Below are 15,605 nucleotides of genomic sequence, written 5' to 3' on the forward strand. Positions count from 1 at the left end.
TATCAATACAATGGAAACCCCTCAAAAGTGACCCCATTTTAGAAACTACACCTGTCAAGGAATGTATCAAGGGGTATTATCATTTTGAGCCTAAAATGCTTCCCAAAAATTAATGTACAAAATGAAAATTGAAATTTTTAAAAATATGCCATTTCGGTGCCCAATACGTTGCACCCACTTTGTGTTGTCAGAGACCTGCACTCCTAAAACTATTAAGTGGGCCATCCCGGGGGTCAAAAAATTATATATGTGGGTGTAAACTGCTGCTTGGGCACACAGCAGGGCTCAGAAGGGAAGGACCACTGTGCGTTTTAGCTTTTGGGATACAGATTTAGAGGGACCCTCTGGGCGCCATGATGTTTTTGCAGAGCCCTGGAGGTTCCAGTAAACTGGAATTCACCAAGAAGTGACCCCATTTTGTAGGGGCAATTTTAGGGTCTCTGCAAATGTGACGTGGTGTCCAAAAACGAAGAATCTAAATCTGCACTCCAAAAGCACATATTGCTCCTTCACATCTGCACCCTGCTGGGTACCCAAATAGCAGTGTATGCCCACATGTATGACACTGGTGTACCCCGGATAACGTACTTAATGCCATATGTGGGTAGAATCGGCTGTTTGGGCACAACCGGGGACAGAAGGGAAGGAGCGCTATTTTGGTTTTTGGAGCACAGTTTGGTTTTTTTTGCCACTTTTGCAAAGCCCCTGAATTGCCAATAAAGTAGAATCCGCAGACATGTCACCCTATTTTGGACACTACCCCACTGATGGGATTTATCAAGTGGTGTAGCGAGAATTTTTAACCCTTGAGTGTTGCATTTATTTAGTTTCCAGAAATGAAATCGCAACTGATAGAGAAGTTAAAAATGAAAATTTTACAGATTTGCCATTTCAGTGTGCAACATGTTGTGCCCGACTTATGTCAGCAGAGACACTCCAAAAACTGTTAAACGGGTATCCCAGGCACAACAGCTTTTAGAGCGTTCATCTCTGATACAAGTCGGGCACAATATATTAGGCACTGAAAGGACGTATTCCTGGAAAAATGGTCATTTTCACCTCTCACAATCCACTACAGTTATAGTTATATATATAAAGTTATAGCAACACTTGGGGGTTAAAAATGCTGTCTGTACCCCTGGATAAATCCTTCAGGGGTGTAGTTTCCAAAATAAGGTAATTTATCAGGGGATTCCAAATTACTGGCGTTTCAGCTCTACAAAAGTGTCATGGCATCCAAAAACCAAACCGTCTGTGCTCCAAAAACCAAATGACCCTTCTTCCCTTCTGTGTCCGGCTGTGCCCTAGTATCAGTTTATACCCACATATGACATTATGTCCGTTATCCGGGGGTACACCAGTGTCATACATGTGTCATACATGTGTCATAAACTGCAGTTTGGACGTACAGCAGGGTGCAGAAGGGAAGGAGCGCTATGCGGCTTTTGGAGCACAGATTCAGATGTTTGGTATCTGGACGCCATGTCATGTTTGTAGAGCCTGTAAGGTACCAGAAAAGTGGATTCCATGGGGTACCAGGAGTGACCCCATTTTGAAAACTGCACCCCTCAAAGAATTTATCAGGGGGTGTAGTGAGTATTAGTATCCCGGACGTGACTGCACAGCGGATGGCGAAGAGGGAATGTATAAGCTGTGCGGAGGACATTGCAAACACCAAATTCCCTACTATGTCCCCGTAGCTCCTATGATTGGGGGAGTCACTCTGGGGGTCACTTTAGGGGTCACTTCTGGTGTCTGTTCCCTCATAAGCTGTAAATCTGGGGTGTCCCCTGATATCCGCTCACACAGCTTATATATTCCCTACATGACGCACCCAGTTGTGTTCTAATAATTTGGCGATTTTTGAGGGTTTTTGTCTTCACATTGTGAGATGCTATATTTTCTTTATGTTTCTGGTGACGCGGCCATATAAGGGCTTATTCTTTGCGGGATGAGTTGCATTTCGTAATGACACCATTTTTGGGTGTCTACATCTTATTGAATACATTTTATTAACCCTTTTTTGCTGGATTTAAAAAAAAAAAATCAATCCTGGCATTGAGTTTTACTTTTTTAATTTTGCGCCATGCAGCGTACAGTATAAGTAACATGTTCCCTTTATTCTGCGGGTCGGTACGGTTACGGCGATACCTCATTTATAGTATTTTTTTATGTGTTACTAGTTCTGCAGAGGAAAAACACATTTGGGGACATAAATCAATGTTTTTTGCATCGCATCTTCTAAGAGGCGTAACATTTTTATTTTTCGGTTGACAGAGTTGGTTGAGGGCTTATTTTTTGCGGGACAACCTGCGCTTTTTATTGGTACTGTTGTCGGATGCATATGACTTTTTGATCACTTTTTATAGCATATTTTGTATGGTGAGATGGCGAAAAATCATTACTTCCGGCGAGTTTTTTCCGTTTTTTTTTTCCGGCGTTCGCCGTGTACATTAAATATTATTTCAGTTTTATTGTACAGATTGTTACGGACGCGACAATACCAAATATGCATTGTTTTTATTACTTTTTAGTTCTTTTTTTTATATAATTCATTTTCTATTGAGAAAAAGGGATTTTTGGGCTTTATAACTTTATTAATTTTTTTCATACACTTCATTTTATTTTTTTTACATTTTTTTTTACTTTTTCATGTGTCCATTTAGGACACTTCAATCAGCAATACTTTGCTGATATAGAATGCCATGTGAGACACAGCCTGCAGGTGTCCCACATGGCATTCCGTAGCAGGATGTCAGGCTGTGTAGACGCACAGCCTGACATCAGAAGGTCCTGGCAGGATCACCAGGTATGTGGGGGCTTCGGGCAGTCTGGGGTCACTGGCCAGACCCCAGACTACCTTTTACTGCTATCGGCACCCTCCGATCTCGCCGCGGGGGGTGCCGATCTGATTCAATTGTCGGCGGATGCCTTTCGATCGCGCCGTGATGTTTCACGGCGCGATCGAAAGGGTTAAAACGTCCAGTCGGACTCAGTTCCGACTGGACGTTATTGAGGAAGGGGTTAGGTGTTAGTAACACCTAACCCCCGTCCTCCCCGCACCCATCCCCCCGCGAAATAGGTACCTAAAGACAGGACGTATTTTTACAATAGTCCGGTCTTTAGGTACCTGGACCGCAGGCCGTAATTTTACGTACGGCGGTCCTTAACCGGTTAAGCTAAGTTGTAGGATCGCCAGATAACTGAGCATGTGTCCTGCTGTTTCCAGGACACATGTTGTCTTATGGATGACTGATGTTGGCTTGGAGAAGGATCAGTTGGTGGTGATGATGATGATGATGATAACGACGACCATGTGCTAGATGTGGATGTGGCCTGCCTACAAGGAATATCACTTGCAGAAAGAGAAGAACAGTTTTGCTCACTGTCCCTGCCAGTGCTACTGCCAATTCTATTTTGCCAAATGAGCTGGTGGTGCCTTTTCATGTTAATATGGAGAGAAGTGGTTGCTATATTTGTTCCTGCTCAGTCACAACTCATTTTCTGCTTGCAGATCTTGTACATTGCCATGGATTTGTTATTTGGCAATGTACAAAAAATTTCCCACATGAGAGACCACATATAGTTGCTGCTACAAATACCAGCAGTGCTGGACATATGTTTGCCACTGCCACCACCTCACCCCCGAGCTTCACCCAGGTCTGTTTAGATGTTGGCTGCAATTATTACTATCACCATTGCCACTGCCACAGCCTTCCTCTGATGTCACCTTGTGACTGGTTGCCAGGTCCTATCGTAAAAGAATCAACCTTAATAAGGTGATCGAGATTCCTGCTTTTTTTCTGATTCATCCTGGCCAGGGGATTGTTGCACACCCTCATAATTTCCAATTGCAGATTTCCCCCTAGTGCCCCTACCAGAACAACTACCAGTGCCACACCCCCTGCCACTACTAACTCTACCTCCAACAATTAGCTTGACTCAAGATCATTTCACTCTCAGCTGCCATCTTCACGTGACTGAGATAAGTAATCAAACTCTTCATTCTCAGTAGCTAAATCACAAAAACCAGAAATAGTATTGCTGTTGCCACACACATTTTTATTATTGTACTTGCAGTTGTACATGGCGTGATGGTAGCATTAGTTTTTCTTCCTGTACCTTCTTGTACTCAGCATGTGAGTTAACCAGGATGAAAAAAATTATCAAAAAATTCGAGGTTGTAAAAATAAAAATTCCGTCTTTATTAAATATCCATTAAAATATAGATCACGACACTGCTACGCGTTTCTGTGCGTCTGCACCTTCGTCACGGCAAATGGCTACAATGAAACAAAGAGTGAAAAATTTAAAGGGATTCTACCACTAAAACACTTTTTTTTTCTAGTTACCACGTCGGAATAGCCTTTAAAAAGGCTATTCGTCTCTTACCTGTGGAAGTGCTCTCCGCCGCACCGTTCGTTCAAAATACCGGTTTGTACCGGTATGCTAATGAGTTCTCTCGCAGCGATGGGGGCGTCCCCATTGCAGCTCGAAAACTCACCGCAGCGCCGCCTCTCCGGTCTTCGGTGTCCTCCCCTTGCTTCTTCAGCGTACTGTCGGACGCCTGCGCAGTACGCTCTGTTCGACGAAGATTGCCGAACGTACTGCGCATGCGCGAAATAGCAATCCCAGCCATAGTGCGGGCACCGCACTTTCGCGCATGCGCAGTACGTTCGGCAATCTTCGCCGAACAGAGAGCATACTGAGCAGGCGTCCGACAGACGCTGAAGAGGCAAGGGGAGGACACCGAAGACCGGAGAGGCGGCGCTGCGGTGAGTTTTCGAGCTGCAATGGGGACGCTCCCATCGCTGCTCCTGCGATGGGGACGCCCCCATCGCTGCGAGAGAACTCATTAGCATACCGGTACAAACCGGTATTTTGAACGAACGGCGCGGCGGAGAGCACTTCCACAGGTAAGAGACGAATAGCCTTTTTAAAGGCTATTCCGACGTGGTAACTAGAAAAAAAAGTGTTTTAGTGGTAGAATCCCTTTAAAGGGGTCTGAATACTTTCCATACCTACTGTATAAGTGGGGGTCAATGTGAGGACCATTAAATGTGTAGACACAAAGAGGACCATTTTATTACATGTAGCAGTACTGAGAGGCCATTATACTATATGTGGGGGGCAATGATAGAGCCATTGTATATGACTAATACTCTGGGGGTATTTGGCTGGGAATTTTTTTTCACTAGGGGGTACTTTACTTGAAAAAGTTAAGAAACACTGGTCTATCTTGTCCAGATGGCATTACACAATTAATTTGCTATTTATAGGAAGGCTGCCTACCAGGGTACCTACTTGGAGTACCAAGATAAAAAAATAAATTTCTTCTTATGGGAGAAGACATTAAGGAAAGTTGGCGATGTTCCCAGAATTGTTCCAGGGCAGCAGTTTGCAAGTGAAGTACCAACCACAAAAAAAATGTGTCATGTCGGCACAAAAAGGAGTATCCGGAAGAACACCATATAACAGTGAAACTTGTCAACTCTGCATAAAGGAGTGTTTTACAAGTTTATTATACCTCACTTGATTCATTTTTCTTTTTTACTTTGAAATGCACCCCATCCTTTTATCAATCAGGCCTTTTCTAATTTTGGAAAACACACATTTGACCCCTTTCCACTGCAGGCATTTTTTGATTTTTATGTTTGACTAGCTGGTACCCGCGACTTCGTCTGCGGTGATTGTAGAAGTGGGTATATACAGGCGCGGGTAAGGTTTTCGTACTGTGTATGGGATATAAAATGTAACTGTGTATCTTGTTGTTGCTGTAATTCTGAGAGCACATGAGACTTTTGTGTTGAATGTAATTTGTATTTCAGCCGCTATACGGTGTTGGTATAAACTGTACATAGTGACTTTGGGACAGAGGTATTTCAGGTTAATATACTTCGATATACGACATTGTATGATTTGTTATTTTCCGCCAGTACATGTAAGTTTTGGGCACAGGATACTCTTGAGTAAGCAACATAAAGTCTGGCCCTGTGCATGACAGTTTAGTAACTCCATGTGCCTCTTATTAATAGCAATTAACCCCATCATGTCCCTCACATTAACCCCAGTGTAAGAGTTACTGATAGAGATGAGCGAGTACTGTTGGGATCAGCCGATCCGAACAGCACGCTCGCATAGAAATGAATGGACGTAGCCGGCACGCGGGGGGTTAAGCGCGCTGGCTACGTCCAAGCGGAAGTACCAGGTGCATCCATTCATTTCTATGGAGCGTGCTGTTCAGATCGGCTGATCCCAACAGTACTCGCTCATCTCTAGTTACTGATATGTGAGAGACTTGGAGGTAATAATTAAGTATCTTCATTACTGAGGTCTTTTATTAGTACCTCCATACGTCTCACATATTAGTAATCTTTATATGGGGCACACAGGGGTTAATATGAGGGACATGATGGGGGGTATTCCTATTAATGTGAGGTACATGGAGTTACTAACACTAAACTAATAACCCCATGCCTGACATTAATGAGAATAGGAAGTAAAGGAAGGGAGCTGTGTGTTTCTTACTTTCAGTTTGCTAGCAGCTTCGGCAGGAGCTATCACTATAGCAGGCAGAGACCTGAGCGACTAAGCTCCACCCCCTGGGTTTCCTGCACATCTCGCAAAGGGGAGTGTCCTTATGCCTCAGCTCTAGCAGAGACTTTATTTAACTCTTGCAGGTCCTGTGCTGCTGGCATGCCAGTGAAATATGGCAGGAGTGCCACTCTTGGCACGTGTGTCAGGGGTTGCTGACCTCTGCTGTAGGGGGTAATATGAATTTTGTGGCTTGCTATGGTCCAAAGTGTGTGAGATTGCAGAGATAGTGATGTGAGTTTGGGTTTTGTGGGGGTCCTGGGAAAAACGTATGTGCGCTATTGTGACGAAAAGTAGCCTATTGCGCAATCGAGTGTAGGGACTATGTTTGTGGAAAATTTCAGCCAAATCGGTGGAGCGGTTTTTGCGTGATTGACCGCCAAAGATCCGAACATCCAAAGGGTCCTGGGAAAAACGTATGTGCGCTATTGTGACGAAAAGTAGCCTATTGCGCAATCGAGTGTAGGGACTATGTTTGTGGAAAATTTCAGCCAAATCGGTGGAGCGGTTTTTGCGTGATTGACCGCCAAACATCCGAACATCCAAAGGGTCCTGGGAAAAACATATGTGCGCTATTGTGACGAAACGTAGCCTATTGCGCAATTGAGTGTAGGGACTATGTTTGTGGAAAATTTCAGCCAAATCGGGGTCCAAAGTGTGTGAGATCGCAGAGATAGTGATGTGAGTTTGGGGTTTGTGGGGGTCCTGGGAAAAACGTATGTGCGCTATTGTGACTAAAAGTAGCCTATTGCGCAATGGGGTGTATTAACTATGTTTGTGGAAAATTTCAGCCAAATCGGTCAAGCGGGTTTTGCGCGATTGACTAACAAACATCCGAACACACAAACCCACAAACATCCAAACTCACAAACTTTCACATTTATAATATTAATAAGATTCTCCACCTTCCAAACTCCAGAACTTCTTTTATTTTTCTGTTCACAGAGTCATATGAGGGCTTAATGTTTGTGGGAAAAATTGTACTTCTTTATGGCACCAATTATTATTATTTATAATGTACTGGGAAGCTGGCAAAAATTATGAATGGGATAGAACTGCTTGTACAGCGTTCACTGTGCTGCCAAAATGACATGTCACCTGTAGAGATGAGCGAGTACTATTCGAAACGGCCGTTTCGAATAGCACGTACTCATAGGAATGAATGAACGTAGCCGGCACACAGAGGGTTAAGCGGACGGCCGCCGGCCAAGTCCGTGCACCTGCCGCTTCCATTCATTCCTATGGGTGCGTGCTATTCGAAACGGCCATTTCGAATAGTACTCGCTCATCTCTAGTCACCTGTATTCTATGAGTCTGTACGATTTTATAATTTTACTTACATTCTTAGAGTCACCATATTCTGACAACGGTAGCTTTTTTATATTTCCATGTATGAGGATGCATAGGGTGTCTTTTTTGCGGGGCCAAATGTACTTTTTCGTTACACCATTTTGGGGAATGTCTTTTGCTTATTAAAACAAAAATGAAAAAACAGCCATTTTGCCTTTTTTTTTTTTTTTTTCACCAGCACTCATCATATGGCAAAAATATTTTTAGACTGGGTGTTTTCCAATGTCCAGAAATTAAATTATGTGTGATAAATTCAAATGACACAGGGAAAAAGTAAAAGCTTTTCCGTAAACGCGGAGGCCGCCTCAGGTTCCGGCCCAAAAACCTGGTAGCCGTGACTGAAAGCCGATGCATTGCATCGGCATCCAGCCACGCACTCCGCTCTGGATTAGGCCCAATGAATGGGCCTAGTCCGGAGGAGGGGAGTGTCTTCAGGCTGAATCGCAAGGTGACTCAACCTGAAGAATGAGCATCTCGCTTCTTTTTCTGGGAGCCAGAACAAGCCAGCTCCCGGAAAAAAAACTCCTGAGCGACTCCCATTGATTTCAATGGGAGACGTCTTTTTGGTCAGGATTTTGAGACGGATATGGCCTCAAAATCCTTGCAAAAAATCTCCGTGTGAACTTACACTAAGACGCCTTCTGATTGGAGACTCTAGTCACATGCATTGCTCAGGTGCTGAAGATCCTATGGGAAACTTCCATGAACGCTAAAAATGTAGTTCCTTTCATAGATTTTCTATTGAATTAACATCAGGTCATCGGCTCGGCCATTCTATCAGCTTTATTTTATTTTTTTTTTCTCTGAAACAATTTGAGAATTTCCTTGGCTGTGTGTTTGGGATCATCGTCTTGCTGAAATCTCCACCCTTATTTCCTCTTCATCATCCTAGTAGTTGCCAGCAAATTTTTTTTTTATCAAGAATGTCTTGGTAAATTTGTCCATTCATCCTTAATTCAATTGTAAGAAGTTAGCCAGTTCCATACGCTTAAAAACAGCCCCACACCATGACATTTGTCTGCAACCAACACCATCAGTATGCTTTACAACAATAAGGTTGTAAAGGTCTTGAGACAGCTCAATGGTTTTACCCATCAGGAGATATTTCTTGTGTGGCACCTTAGCCATGAAACACCTTTCTACAGGCCATCAGTTGAACCAGCAGATATTATTTGCCAGTAAGTGGCAGAATTGCTTTCTAATTCACAATACATTTCAGCCGGTGTCAGGACTTTCTATGGATTTTTGTACCGCTCTTTCCTCATGTGTTCAGTACTATTTCTCTATGTCATTTTGCATTATTACACATAACTTAATTATGAACATCTATGGTTTGATTTCTTTGCTTGTGTGTGGTGGATGGGTAGTTACTGACATCTGGTGAGAATTTCATCTTTAGAAATATATTTACTTAGAAATTGGTGACATGTTCAATACTTATTTCACTCACTGTATGTGTTCTAATGAAAAGGAGGTGAATTTTTAATTTCCTATGTCTTTTTAAATATTTTTTTTTCTATTTTTACTGTTTTATTAGAGCCCCAAGGGTCTAATCACTAATGCATTATAAAATACCAGCATTTGTCTTACAGGCTGCACAGTGCAAATGAATGAGAAACAGGCCTGACTGTCATAGCAACTTATTGCCAGTCCCAAATATCATTCTGGCCCTGGTACTCTACAGAAAAATGGTTGCGTGTCCACTAAAATGGCACCTTGGTCAGTTTTGACCTCAATGCTCACAATCAATGCAGGCACTGATTGTAGGTCTTTGCTGTGTAAGGCTAAGGCCCAACGGGCCAGAAAGTGCTGTGGGAACAACCACGGCGAGAACGCATCACGGTTCTTCCTGCAGCGCTTTGAAGAGAAAGTTCACAGAGTTTTCCTCCACGGACTTTCTCGTACCATTATATCTACAGGAATGCCGCTGGCGTTTCTGTAGTTATAATTGACATGCTGCGATTTCTAAAACTGTGTCGGTTTTGGAAATCGTAGCGTGTTCGCACTGCGGTTTTAAACGCAAAGTGGGCATGGGATTCACAATGACAGTGATGGTTCTGGAACCACCGTTTTAGGGGCTAAGAATTTTAAAGGGGCTAACACTCTGCTGGTGCAAGGCTCAACTCACCCAAAGGGCAAAAAACTCTGCTGGTGCAAGGCTCAACTAAGTTAAAGGGCCTAAAACTCTGCTGGTAAAAGCTGAAGTCACCTAAAGGGCCTCAATCTCTGCTGGTAGCTCAGCTTAAGGGCCTGTAAATTAATTTGGAAGGGCTCACGTTAAGGGCCATAAAAGTGAATTTTGGAAGGTCTTACCACATCACATCACTGTTTGCTCATTTCTGATAAAAACCCATTTGTGGGAGGAAACCAATTGTTTTTGCATCTCCATTGTCTAAGAGACATAACATTTTTTTTTTCGGTTGGCAGACTTGGTTGAGAGCTTATTTTTTGTGGGACAAGCTATGCTTTTTATTTGTACTGTTCTGGAATATTTTGATCATTTTTTATACCATATTTTGAGAAGCAAGATGGTGAAAAATGACCTGTCATTTTTTTATTTTTTGCACACTTCCCCATTGCCAACCTTCCAAGTCTGCCAATTTAAAGAGACAGTCTCTCAGCTCTGCACCAAGTGAGCATCATAACTGGAGAAGGACATTAGAACAACATGGCACACTGGAAACATCTTCTGTAGGAGTGTTGGGTTGGGTACTGTTAGTAGGCAGGACAGTTATGGCCACTCGGGTGGTAACTTACCTGCTTTTTTAGAGGATGGATCTATGGTAGAAGAGGTCAGGGCTGCTAGGCATGATCGTCGGACCAGTGCACCTGCATTTAGTAGGTAGATGGAGTACAGTGCTAATATACCGTACATCACACAATGGTCAGACAGTATTCGATGCAGCACAACATCTCTCTGTTTTTTTCTTGAAGGTTCATCCCAGCCTTACCTGACTGAAACCCTCTTATGAGGTCCATTCACATGGAGGAAAATGGCGCTTTATTTGGCACTGAATTTTCCATGCTGAGAAAAAAAGCCTCCCATTGTTTTCAATGGGTTCTGCTAGCTTTTTTTCCACTAGCGGAAAATTCCGCTGGTGGGAAAAATAAAAAAGCTAGCGGCACCCATTGAAGTGGGAGGCTTTGTTTCAGCGCTGATAATTCAGCGCCAAATAAAGCGCTATTTTACTCCATGTGAATGGACCTTTACTTCAACTTACCTGCAGCACTCCTCTTATTTCACACCATCACACCACTTCCGTAATGAGTATGGGCTGGGAACAACATGTAATATGATCTGCATTGGAAACCTAGTAAACATTTCATTAACAGTGAAATAAAAACAAAGTGGCCCAAACTACTGTGCACATAGATATCAACTAAAGATGCTAAATTTGTCAGAAGGATCAATGCAGATGACATGGTATTGTCAGCATTTCACATATAGGTCAGGTCCCTCCTAGAACTGTCACAGATTATTTCAGCAATTCCCAAAGTGACGCCAAAAACGCTATTGCATCACAATAAACTTAATTGTATGAATCCACTACTAATGTCCTCTGAGTTCCCAATTTATGAGTCAGTGACTTGACTCTTTGTTTTGACCCCCGTGTCAGAAGGTATTTGCTGCAATAATTACATTTTTTTTTTTTGTACTGTACATATCACTCATTGAGTATATAGAACACTTAATCTGCAGCTACCATGAAATAGCTGTAAAGGGAATATTTATATGGGATTTCAATGGATTATGTCGCCACCTTGTGGTAAATTGTCATATGGCCACTTCTTGCAAGCCTGCAAATTGCTTGGTGCCTCGAGTGACAAAGGGGTTAAGAATGCAGCACTTGTTCCTTCCATTAGTCTATTTCTAATAGCACTACATTCAATTTCTCAGTAAGTATATATCCATTTAGATTTGGTTTTGTGTCATTAACAGCTACTAGGTAGTGCAATAGAGGTACTGCTGAAGTTTGGCATCGCCAGATCTGCTTGCCGTTTGCTAATATATGTAGCATGTGAGGGCAATAAAGTATGTTGTAGCGTCAAGCCAATATTGCCATATACCAACCACAATATACACATTTCATTCATAAGTACGGTATTTACTGTATTTTTAATTGTGTGAGCATTGTATGATTGTATAATACAGGATCCATGTGGCACACTGGGGATCAGGGGAGATGAATTCATACACCTTTCAACCAGATACATCCAAAAATCTTGATCCAACCATATGTAGCATATTTACAGTGATAATACATTCATGTACCCGCTGCCAAACAGAGGAAAATAATAAATTGTAGATCCCTTAGGAGGGTTTTTCTTATACTGGCCATTTTCCCCTAAATTCAACCTATATGGGATTCATTTTGAAACTCGTACAGATTATTATCAAGCTTCTTGGCATTCTTAATGGAAAATGGACTAGATATGCATTGATAAATCCCTGAATATAGGCAAAAATCATACTCACAAAACATGCAAGTAAGTTTGCCATAAAGACTGCTAGGAGGCATCACTGGGGCAGCAAGCTGAAAAACGTATTGATGTTGCTTACTTTAACATCAGTATGACATGTACACATATGTACACAGTGAGCACCCCCTTGTGGCCAGCCTGAATTGTGTTATTTCAATCTGTGTGAAGAAGGACACTGCTGGCAATAGTGTTTGTTGGTGGCCCACTGCCGTCACTGATCATTTGGATTCTCCACTATGCAGGGCACTTTGCTGGCTCTGTTACCTATTAAGGATTTTGCTGGTGATAGTTTATCAGGAAGAACTCAGCTAGCAAAGTTTATCTGGGACACTGTTGGCATCAGTAATTTTTGGAAGCACACCAATGGCATCAATGCTCAGAGGGAACTCCACCGACTATGTAGGGCATTTTACTAAGGCTATAGTTTGTGGGAGCAGTCTTCAGCTATTACTGATTATTCAGGTCTTTTCTGGTACAGTTTAGCGGGAGAAACTTATCTAGAACAATGTGCTGGCAGTAGTGTTTCTTGGGGATTCACTGCTGTCACTGGTCATCATATGGCACAACACTAGCATTGCTGATGGAAAGTATTCTACTAGTAATGTTTATGGCAAGCTATCATTATAGGGGCATGATCTGTACTTGTGGAGTGTATTTGCATTAATTAAAAAAAAATGTCATAATATATCATCTCCTTGTAATTATTCAAAAACTTTTTTTCCCACCCATTTTAGGAAAAATAAGAATGATTGCAATGCAGGCAATAGGTAAGCAATACACCTATTGGCACATGTTGCAGTGAACTCCACCAGACCTGCACAAAACAAATGCATTTTAATAGAATCTGGTAACAGGGTTTAACAGAGTCCAGCGGCTGAAGTCTCCAGGGCTGTATGTCCTGATTACACAGCATGTTGAGCAAATTTCCTTTTACAAAGTATATGTTTATGTAGGACAGGGAGCATCTGCAGTAATTTCACAGTATAAATACAGCACCGGAACAACTGTGTAAATACAAGACTACATTATCGCACTCTTAGACAAGCAAGCCGTCCTTCTGGCACCTACTGCTAAAACAGGAAGGCTCCAACAGCAGCTCCTGGCTGCCATCATTAGTAAAGTACACATGACACAAAGTACTTTAAGACTAAGTTCACACAGCGGATTTTGGTCTGGAATTTGTCGCAGATTCCGAATTAAAATACCGCCTCCATTGAATGCAATGGGAGCCGGGCATTTTGTTTTTCCGTGAGCGGGTTTGTTCCGCTTGCACAAAAAAGAAGCAATGTCACTCCCTCCGGACTAGGCCCATTCATTTGGGCCTAATCCGGAGCAGAATTCTGTGACTGGATGCCGCTGCACTGCATCAGCATCCAGACGCAGATAGCCGTTTTTTGGTCTGGAATCTGAGGCGGCATCCTGACTCAAATTCCGGACCAAAATCCGCCGTGTGAACTTAGCCTAAGTGTTACTCCACTCAAAAATAATAATAAAAAAGACAGAGTACCCAACACACTTACGCTAGGTTCACACCTGTGTTTGGGTTTCCATTCGGGGGTCCGCTTGGGAAACCCCCTCTCGAACGGAAACCTAATCTGCTTAAAAAAGTGGTTACCCGCGGGAACTGTAGACTATAATGGGGTCCACAGAGTTTCCACACGAAAATGGCAAAAAACGCGGAGAGAAAGGGGCTTCTTGCAGGACTTTTCTCTCTACATTTTTAAAGCGGAATGGGGAACAGAATCCCAAAGTGTGAACCAAGCCTTACCATAACAGAAGCTTAGCACCAGATACAGTTCGAACAAGCGCTCAGTTTTGAGAAGCATTACTCTAGGTTTACATCTTTTTAAGTGGACTGGGTTCTGTTGAAACAGGGTCCCACACCAGTTTCAAAAATGAGGCTTCCCTGACACCATTTCACAGTCGCAGAAAGAGATGCAAAGGCTGGAAATGAAGTCAGTTTACCGGAAAATAACAGCTGAAATCTGCCGCATAAAACAAGCTGACGTCCCACATCAGATCTGACTTGTGTGGCCTTAGCCTAAGTCTGTGTGATTTAGAGCCTCTGGATGTAAGTAAGCATGTTCCTATTCATTGACCGCAAGGCCATGTGCTAAAAATGTTGCTAAACAGAAGGACAAATATTAGAAAGTTGCAAAGATTCTAGTGGTAGCATGATTGAGCTTTGTCAGTCCATTCTGTTAAATTAAGGAAGGACAGTTCTAGAGTAATAGCACCTATGCGCTATACACCTATACATATAGGATCAAACTGTGGGAAACTTATGACCTGAACATATTATTGTTGCATGCCATGTACAAAAAAGATCTTGCCAAGTTACCAACGTGCCCATACCAAACAAGATCAAGCAAGAGGGTATAGTACTCCGATACAGATGTCTACCCTTACTGTCGCACTACAGCAGATCACACAACACTCAACAGATCACACTGTGGTCTAAAAGCCACAAAACTATTTAGTAATTATATAACATTCCGTGTGCACCATATGGAACTTTTATTTTGCCACAGTATGGCAGTATTACATAGAGGCTGTATTATGCAGAAACTTTATGAGAAATATTTATATACATGGTAGTATTAAAGGAGTATACAGCATTTGTGTTATTCTACAATTACAATTCATTTCAGGTTTATCTGACCCTGGATAGACATGATTGCACAACAGCCTAGAGATGAGGTATGAACCACTGCAGAGCCATGATATTATACATATTATATCATCACAGCATAGTGTAATTCTGGCCTTGTGGAATGAAGCTTTGATGCCTATAGTAGCACCTTATAATTTTGGGGCTAGCTGAAAAGCCATAGGTTGTAAACTACAGTCTTGGGAGAATGAAAAGTTTCTATTCCATTGCTCTGACGCAGAAGATTTTCCATCCCTGCCCTTCAATGCTCTATGGAGAGCAGAACAAATAAATATATTGAAGATGAATGGCCAGATGGAATCCCACATCTGGCGGCTCAGAACATTCTATAATTGGAAGGCGGAATTTAAATTAAACCAACAAACTCCTTATCTGGCATAATGTGAAAATAACTACTGCTCACATACATTAAAAGTGCCGAGCGCTCAGAAGTATGCCATGTTGTGCTAGCCTACAAATGGCAAAAGCAGGGCTGCTGAAACCAGATTACAACAGAACAGGGGGCTTA

The 15,605-nt window shown here is 42.4% G+C and overlaps 1 long non-coding RNA gene across 1 annotated transcript in view; it reads left to right on the forward strand.

Moving 5' to 3' along the window:
• Positions 1 to 15,605, forward strand: part of LOC142210868 (uncharacterized) — an 892,280-nt gene that overhangs the window by 276,112 nt on the left and 600,563 nt on the right. The window lies entirely within an intron of this gene.

Source organism: Leptodactylus fuscus, chromosome 6 (assembly GCF_031893055.1).
Source record: "Leptodactylus fuscus isolate aLepFus1 chromosome 6, aLepFus1.hap2, whole genome shotgun sequence".
Taxonomy (NCBI): Eukaryota; Metazoa; Chordata; class Amphibia; order Anura; family Leptodactylidae; genus Leptodactylus; species Leptodactylus fuscus.